The sequence below is a fragment of the Anabrus simplex genome, chromosome 13, assembly GCF_040414725.1.
Source record: "Anabrus simplex isolate iqAnaSimp1 chromosome 13, ASM4041472v1, whole genome shotgun sequence".
Classification (NCBI taxonomy): domain Eukaryota; kingdom Metazoa; phylum Arthropoda; class Insecta; order Orthoptera; family Tettigoniidae; genus Anabrus; species Anabrus simplex.
The window spans coordinates 89,102,539-89,112,143 of NC_090277.1; positions in this window are offsets into that span (position 1 = coordinate 89,102,539).

Genomic DNA, 9,605 nt, shown 5'->3' on the forward strand with positions numbered 1-9,605 from the left:
GCTGTGTGCGCCACTGAGTCAACGGCAGCCCAAAGAGCGGCAGCCGTCCATTCCAGTTGTCGCCGTAGGTCGTAACCGTGTAGTGTGAAATGAAAGGAGCCTAAAAAAAAGTATTGCGAGTTGTGCAACATTGCAATAATACCACGCACCGCCCCTGATTTATACATTATATAAAATATTATATAATTCTGGTGGATTTTAATTTATGACTTGATAAATTAGGTGAGTCAAGTAAACACTAGCATTGCGCTTCGCGTAATCGCGTGATGCAATACCGGCACCTTTATTAATCTACGCATTTCCCTTAAAGCAGACCCTACACGGTCAGTAATACTGTCAATATTTTGGTCAGTACCAGTGCACTAGCTTACCATTGCGGTACTCTCACTTTACATATAAAGTTAATAACCGTCACTACGGAATGAGATTTATAACAGGCAATTGTGGTATTCTATCAAAATGGATCGTAAAAGACGGGCATTTTGTAGCTATCATATTAGTACTGCACGAAACGCAGTTTAAACGTAAACGATGGGTTAAAGATTTGCTTAGGAAAAGAGAAGAGTATTCTCATATGAAGTGTTGAGGGAAACACAATATACCGAAGCAGAAGATTATCAGAACTATCTCTGAATGCGTGAGGGTACTTTTGCGAAATTACTACGAATGGTAGAGCGTTTTGTAATAAGGTAAAATACAAACATGCGGTGCTGTTTATCGGTGGCAGAGAGATTAGCGGTGACAGTGAGGTATCTTGCAACTGGTATAAATGTTGAAGATTTAAAGTTTTCCTCTATAATGTCACCACAGTTTCCATCAGTACAGCAGTTGTGGAAACATGTAAAGTATTGTGTTACGTTTATTCTGACAGCGTTTCATATACCTCGATAAACTTTTGCAATAGGCCTACTTGGCGGTTCCACAAGCACCTCTACTTGGCCTTGCTGAGAAACGCATTTGTCGTCCACCGCTGCTCCGTTGATACTGGCAGAAATGATGACAAACGCACTCACACGGTCAGTATAATTGTCAGTATCCCCACCACTCTACAGTACTGACGCTCGCAGATCAGGAAATCCGGATCTGCTTCAGTACTGGCCTTCATTCCATCATTCCAGTCCACACGCGATCAGTATTACTGTCAGTATTTTTCGGTACTGACAGATTTATTGACCGTGTAGGGTCTGCTTTAATAGGAGTAATAGCATTTGAGCGGATGACTCATTCGCACGTGCGGAGCATGATTTCATATTATTTTTGGAAGGCTTATCGGAGACCGATCGTCCCACGCACACGCCCTGAGCCTGTCAGGGAATTGAGATTGATACTTTTGGTTTCCCTGTGATGTTATTGATGAGTTGATGACAACATTGGATGATCCGACCATGACGGCATCAAATCTACCCCATCATGATCTGTGATTGGTTGTTGGTAGAGTCGGGGGGGGGGGGGAGCAGTGTTGCCAACTCAGCGGATTTTCCGCTAAATTTGGAGGATTTTTAAACGGAACAGCGGAAAAATTTTCCATTTAGCGGACAGAGGATTTTTGACGGGTTTTCAAACTTCTCTTAACAATTTTCAGCGGTAACAATATTACCTTTCATCACCAGGAGGAATATATATATATATATAACTTACTACGGTATCATAGTCTAGTTAGTTTACTTGAGTCGCTCACAGTTCGATTTATTGAACTTATGCTGCATACTATCACTCGTTTTCTAGACCAGCTCTGGCCCACAGCCTGTCAGAATTTGTTACAATCGTTACTGTACTCTTGATGGTGCTTTGCTACTGTGAACTGTCAGCATATATTTTGAAAAATAATAGTACCATGTGGCTTCATATGAAACCAAAGGATCTCAACCCAGCACGTCTGCTTCAGAGGATACAGTGCTGGGAGGAGATGATGATGATGATGATGATGATGACCAAATGTTCTGAAAATGGCGAGTGTTGAGATTAATCTCCTCTACTAAAACAGCTGGTATATGCTATTTTGCTTCAGGTCGAAATTTCGCAGAATTTAGGGGGATTTTGATCTAAAATTTAGCGGAGAATAAATTTGTGGATTGGCAACGCTGATGGGAAGTACCTAATTTGGCATTCTGTCTGAAGCATAATTCTATTGCGCAATGCGTAGGTTCTTGGGCAATGAGTAGAAGGTAATGTTGGCGACAAGACGTTGAAGTGTGTTCTTTCATCTTTGTGCCTATTGGACATTCTAACGCTTTTGAAATTGAATACAAGTTTCGGGATTTGTTGCACAATTTAAGGTGAGCACACAGTATACCGGTATAGGCTGATTACCATTACCGTACGGTAATTTGTTTTTAAAAATACTAAAATACTGTACTTTCTTGTCTTGTGTGTATGTCGCTTAGTTACCATACCTTTACCTATAGGCCTATTCCAGTTTCATGCATAGAGTTCGAAAAGATAAAGAACAGTGCAGTATAACTCAATAGCCTGTTTTACGTTTATAAGTACGACTGTTTGGTGACAGCAGGAGTGTTGTTTTATGTTTTCTTATATATATAAATGATATGAGTAAAGGAGTGGAATCAGAGGTAAGGCTTTTTGCGGATGATGTTATTCTCTATAGAGTGATAAATAAGTTACAAGATTGTGAGCAACTGCAACGTGACCTCGAAAATGTTGTGAGATGGACAGCAGGCAATGGTACATTGATAAACGGGGCTAGAAGTCAGGTTGTGAGTTTCACAAATAGGAAAAGTCCTCTCAATTTTAATTACTGCATTGATGGGGGTGAAAGCTCCTTTTGGGGATCATTGTAAGTATCTAGGTGTTAATATAAGGAAAGATCTTCATTGGGGTAATCACATAAATGGGATTGTAAATAAAGGGTACAGATCTCTGCACATGGTTATGAGGGTGTTTAGGGGTTGTAGTAAGGATGTAAAGGAGAGTGCATATAAGTCTCTGGTAAGACCCCCAACTAGAGTATGGTTCTAGTGTATGGGACCCTCACCAGGATTACATGATTCAAGAACTGGAAAAAATCCAAAGAAAAGCAGCTCGATTTGTTCTGGGCGATTTCCGACAAAAGAGTAGCGTTACAAAAATGTTGCAAGGTTTGGGTTAGGAAGAATTGAGAGAAAGAAGAAGAGCTGCTCGACTAAGTGGTATGTAAAGAAGTAAGTATAAATAACCACCTAATCGATACTTTATTAACATCGATACGGTCATGAAATGGACAACTTGTAATAGTAATAAGTGGTATGTTGCGAGCTGTCAGCGGAGAGATGGCGTGGAATGACATTAGTAGACGAATAAGTTTGAATGGCATTTATAAAAGTTGGAAAGATCACAATATGAAGATAAATTTGGAATTCAAGAGGACAAACTGGGGCAAATATTCATTTATAGGAAGAGGAGTTAGGGATTGGAATAACTTACCAAGGGAGATGTTCAATAAATTTCCAATTTCTTTGATATCATTTAGGAAAAGGATAGGAAAGCAAACAGATAGGGAATCTGCCACCTAGGCAACTGCCCTAAATGCAGATCAGTATTGATTGATTGATAAAGGAGCCTAACATCAAGGTCATCGGCCCACTGCAGAAGTGTGCACTAGACTACCGGTATATATTATTTTAATAGTACACTTACCTACCTACCTTTTTGATTATAATTTTACCTTCCGCAGCCCAGCACTCACTACATTCAGTTGCGCGCTGTACGACTGCCTTTTGTTTGCACGCTCGAGTCAAGACCAATGTTGCCTGAGGCGATCAGGGCTGTCAACCTCTGTACTTAGGAACTAATGAGTGGTACTTACTGTTACTGGTGGTGATTATTGTTTAGGATTGCAAGTAGTTACGCTAGCCATGGCTGATGGTTGCTGCTCTTATTAGGTTATAAAAGTAAATGTACCAGTGGGGTATACTGAGGGCTACCAAAGCTATCAGTGAAGCCCAAACCTCAATTGAGAATGATGGAAGTCTAAAGCACATTATCATGTAAGCATCTGACACATTGTTCCATTTACGAAACTTGAAAGCAGTGAGAAAAAACGTCACACGTATTTCTGAGAAGAAGGCATCGGAGACTGATATCGCAGCCCAGATTCTCGCCTCTCTCGCCCCGCGCGGCTTGCTGCTGTATATCGGGCAGGAGCGGGGACCAGGGCGGATAGGTGTGCTAGGCTTCGGTCCGTCAGATCGCCACTGCTAACTATCAACCATGCGTTACTCATCGTATATACTTCCTCACCTCATACTTCTGAATTATATAGATAACATTGTGCTGGTATTTCACTTCCGTTTACTTCTACATCCTTGTAAGAAGACACTGCAAGGCTGCTGTTATAGGAGTAATGTAGTTTTCTGTTTATTCGTAGATCTGCTAAAATGAAATGCAATCTTTCAGGTTTAATGTTCTCTTTCGTTGGTTGGAATTGAACCCGTGATCATGGATCGGACACCACCACTGATCTCCCGATGAAGCTAATTAACCAGTGAACGATGGGCACGGCCAGTGTAAAATTCAGCATTTTTATTTAATAATAATAATAATAATAATAATAATAATAATAATAATAATGGTGAATGCCATCTGTATAGGCTTGGTGGTTACCTAATGAAGATAAAATGAATGGCGAAGACATCATAAATACCCAGTCCCCAAGATAGGGGTATTAACAGTATGAGGGGGTTGATCCTGAAAATTGAACCGGGACCATCGGACCAAAGGCAAGCATTCTACCCATTTAGTTACAAAGCCGGACTTAAAATTGCTAAACCTTAGGCTACCATCTCCACTGATCAGGGATTGAGCATTGGCAGTAGTAGAGGCCTGGGCAGTAGCTTGTGAAGCAGCCTTGACAACACAGCAGGCAACTTGGGGTGGCTACTGGCTGCAGCTCAAAACGCTGAAGACTTGACTTCCACTAAACCAACCATCGAAAAGGGGTAACCTAAGTCTAGTCATAGTGGTAGCCCACGTCTTGATCCCAGCATACCGAGCTCGATAGCTACAATCGCTTAAGTGCGGCCAGTATCCAGTAATCGGGAGATAGTGGGTTCGAGCCCCACTGTCGGCAGCCCTGAAGATGGTTTTCCGTGGTTTCCCATTTTCACACCAGGCAAATGCCGGGGCTGTACCTTAATTAAGGCCACGGCCGCTTCCTTCCAATTCCTAGGCCTTTCTTATCCCATCGTCGCCATAAGACATATCTGTGTCAGTGCGACGTAAAGCAAATTGCAAAAAAAAAAAAAAAAAAAAAAAAAAGAAGAAGATCCCAGCATACGCCACTGAAATGTACTTCTGGGGGTGGGATGGTGAGTTCCTAGACATCGCAATGAACACATCTCTCCTCTACAAGGTATTCCAAGTAAGATTTGCATTATTTTAGCTTCCACATCTCTCCTCTACAAGGTATTCCAAGTAAGATTTGCATTATTTTAGCTTCCTTATAATGTTATAAACTCTGGGCTGCGGAAGGAAAAATTTTGGTAACCCAGCTAATGCATATATCATAGTCATCCGAAAAACATTAGTTGCTGCTTCTTTATCGCCTTAGTACAACCTTACTGTTAATATAATGCTTGCGAATGTGGTAGAAATCATTAACAGCAGCGTTATTTCTATTACTTAAACTGTAATGAATGAATAAAATGATCGCAGCTGCGAACAACACTATCTTACATTTGGACAGAAAGTGTTTATAAGGACTACAACGTGCTAGCGATGCACAGAGGCTCCCGTCCCGGTAGTTATGGCGGCTAAAGCACGCGTCACTGCTGTTACATCAGTCAAGCTGTGTGGTAGCAGATTCTAATTACAGATTGGTACTTTTCTTTTTTCCTTTCCAATTAACGCCGATTACAGTTATTGTAATTTGGCCACATATCATCCTGTTCCAAAGAGTGAATTTTTATTTGGTCCTGAACAAGGTAGTTAAGAGTAAGAGGTAGGGATCACGCGCAGGTCTCCCCACCACGCTTGGCCATTGGTGACGTCATCGGAACCCTCAGCGCCTTGTCTTTTATATGAGGCAATACACAACTGTAAGCTATTCCGTTTAAACCACAAGTTAGAGATATACCTCACCTCAGAAAAGGCTTTTCACTTCACTATTACCTTAGAGTAATAATTTGAGATCAAAAACAGTGTGAATCAAGCAGCGTTTTTGAAGTATTTTGGTCTCTATATAAGGCTGTAACAATGCTAAGACTATGATCGCAGTGGAATGATTTCAATATATTTATGTTCCCAACACCTATGTTACTGGTAACAGTAAAAAGGGGTCTAATCGTCACAGACTCGAACATTAATACTTGATGACTGCAAGAAGTATGTCCATTGTTACAACCAATATTAGGAAACTATATACACTGTCAACAACACAAACAGCAAATGTTAGGGAACTATAAATGTCCAAAACACAAACAGTAAATGTTCTCCAAGTGCCAGGATCTGAGAAATTCCTCGTTAACATATACAGTAAATTAATGAGCCTGTATATTAACATTATTAGCACTGGTTTCATAAAGAACAATAAACTGCCTTTCATAAAAATTAACAGGGGTGTTATACACAAAGAATAATGCTGATATTTTTTTTTTTTTTTAAGTGTTAGCCTATCAAACAATTATCTATAGAATCAGTGGAATTTCTTGGCTTTTCTTCTTTCTTTATCAGTATTCTATTAACTGAAACTCAGTCTCTTGAATGCTTTATTTTTGTTTAAAGCGTTCATTCGAATAAAAAAGCGGCTTCTCATGAACCAACTTGAGAATTCATGTATTTCAGGGGATTTCTTCTTCAGGATATGCGTAAGGTTTGTGATGCTGTTAGAACCCTCTTCCAGTTCTTTCCTGTGGTAAAATTTGAACTTTTTTTTTTCCATCTGCACTACAGTGGTGTACCACCTTTCTGTAGGCTGCATCAAACTCTCTAGACATCTTTGAAATCCAATTTCCACTCCTTGTCATAGGATGACCTGTTGTCTCACCATAATCGCTTTTTATGCCAAGGTGGTTCTTCTTCACCCTAAAAGCTATATAGCCAGTAAAGTCTTCAAGCAGCTCATCATGATCCTTGGTTCCGCTACTGTCCTCAAACTGTTTCACTAGCTCTTCGAGGGCTTTAACGATAACTAATTTGCACGTAATGTTTCATAATCATCTGAAGAACTGTTGGAATTTCTTATCGCCTCGGAAGCATTGAGGCTGAGAAGCAATGATTTCACCCTTTGCGTCACAGCTGTCGGAAGAGGATAATCATAAAATCTTCCAAACCCTCGAAGCTGAGAAAAATAGCTTTCAATAATGTCTTGATTACTTCTTGTTGCCAACGTTTATTGAAGTCATTGCCTTTAGGAAGTAAATGAAAGTGTATGTTTCATTCCTTTCATGCCTGCTGTGATTTGTGCAACCTGCTATGGAGCAACAAACCATACTGAAAAGTGTACACAATTACTGCTTTTTATGTTTTATCACATAAAATAAACACACAGGTTCTTATATACCACAGATATGTTACTCTTCTTCTGCGTAAATTCCCTTTTCCAGATTCTCTCTGGGTAGGGTATTGTACCAAAGCCCTCCATCATACTCGACCATTCCTCTCCTAGTACTTTATTGCTATCGACTTTTCTATTTGCAACACAGTCCACAACAGAGCTCCTCCATCTCATTTATTTTTTTTGCTAGGGGCTTTACGTGGCACCGACACAGATAGGTCTTATGGCGACGATGGGATAGGAAAGGCCTAGGAGTTGGAAGGAAGCGGCTGTGGCCTTAATTAAGGTACAGCCCCAGCATTTGCCTGGTGTGAAAATGGGAAACCACGGAAAACTATCTTCAGAGCTGCCGGTAGTGGGATTCAACAACCCTCTCTCCTGGCATCCTCATCACGTGTCCAAACCATTTTAGCTTTGCTGTAACAGTCTCTTCTTAAAGATTACACACTCCCACGCTTCTCCTTATTTCCTCATTTTGTATTCTATCTCATCTTGTCTTTCCTTGTATGCTGTTCAAGAACCTCATTTCAGCTGCTTGTACCTTACTTTGGTTCTGCTTAGTCAACGTCCAGGCTGCTGAAGCATAGGTCAGTATAGGTTTATAATAGGATGAGTATGAAACGTTCTTGCACTTCATTGGTTCATCTTTGTTCCATACAATGTTAATATGTTACTATCATGTTATTAGCTCCTAGCTTCTGCATGCAGAGCGATTCTTATTCAAACTACCTTTACCTCATTCAGGGCAGCTTCAATGCGAGGGTCCTGGGTGAAGTCACAGCTCTGCTTTGCTACTGCGCATCTCTCCCTTGATCCCTACCTTGTATTCTACATACCTTGGTACTGAAAAGGACTGTTTTTATCCGATATTACGTAACCAGGTTGGACTACAACGTGATGGTGATTCAAATCCCATGCTGGCCGTCCTGAAAACTGTTTTCCTCAGTTACCAATTTTCACCACCAGGCAAATGCCAGGACAGTATCTTAACCTCTTAAGCGGGAAGCTCGGTACACACCGCCAAACTCCCATGTGGGGGAGCGATTTACCTGATTGGGGAAAATATTTAATTACTTGATTGAAAACAATCGTAGACTTAAATGAACTATAGAAGGGCCCTAAGACAAATATTTATTTGAATATAGGAATTTAATTGTTGAAAAATCCTATAATTTTATTATTTCAACACTTACAAACTAAGTGCTTTCTCACTGTGATATCAAGCTTGTTTCTTCCTAATAGCAAAGCTCTGGTTTTCGTTTATACAGCAACATTTACCTGAATATTTTAGGCAGTTTACTAATAATTTCTGCCTGGAAATGTTTCTATGTACGTAAATTGTAGATTTACAAAGTTTACATGTACTTAAAAGATTTATAATGGAATAAATTATAATACAAAAATGTTCTGTTATATTGGTTAGCGCTTTTGATGGGTCCAGTTTATATACTTACAATTCATAAGTGACACACAGTGACTATATTACACTGCACTACAGGTAATATTTACAGCCTTCACGGTGTTATGTCTTTTACAGCTGTTCATTATGATACACACGGAAGCAGATCATGTTATATACCCTGTCCCGGCTTCGCATAATTTGTATGATTGCATTCCAAAATGCGATTGTTTTCTTGGTATGTAAATTTTCCACCTCTAGCCACCCTTTCCATAACAAGAGGTTCTCACCAATTGGCACTTTGCCATCAGGGGTACAAGCTTCCAAAAATTTTGCTAACAGGTGGTTATATACTGGCTTTATCTTGTATATTTTGGGAGGAATTTGTCCTCCTTTCTTCTTTCTTTTGTTTTGTTCACCTGTGGACCACGTTAATTCAATTTCAGCTGCTTCTGGGCTTTGATCTGTGCCCAGTCATTATTTCACTCTACAACCTTCTTCTCTCTTCTGTCCATGGTGTTTGGGTCCGCAAACTAGCTTTTTCTTGGAAACTCTTTGTGTTCTTTATTTTCGACTTGTAAGTTTCCCTGTTGCTTATTGCCGATCCTTGTATTCCCATTTCTGTCAGGTCCTTCTTCACTTCCATTATACGCCACATTGTCAGAGATATGTTTAAAGCTGTGGAGGAAAACCTAATAATAATGTTATTGGCTTTAC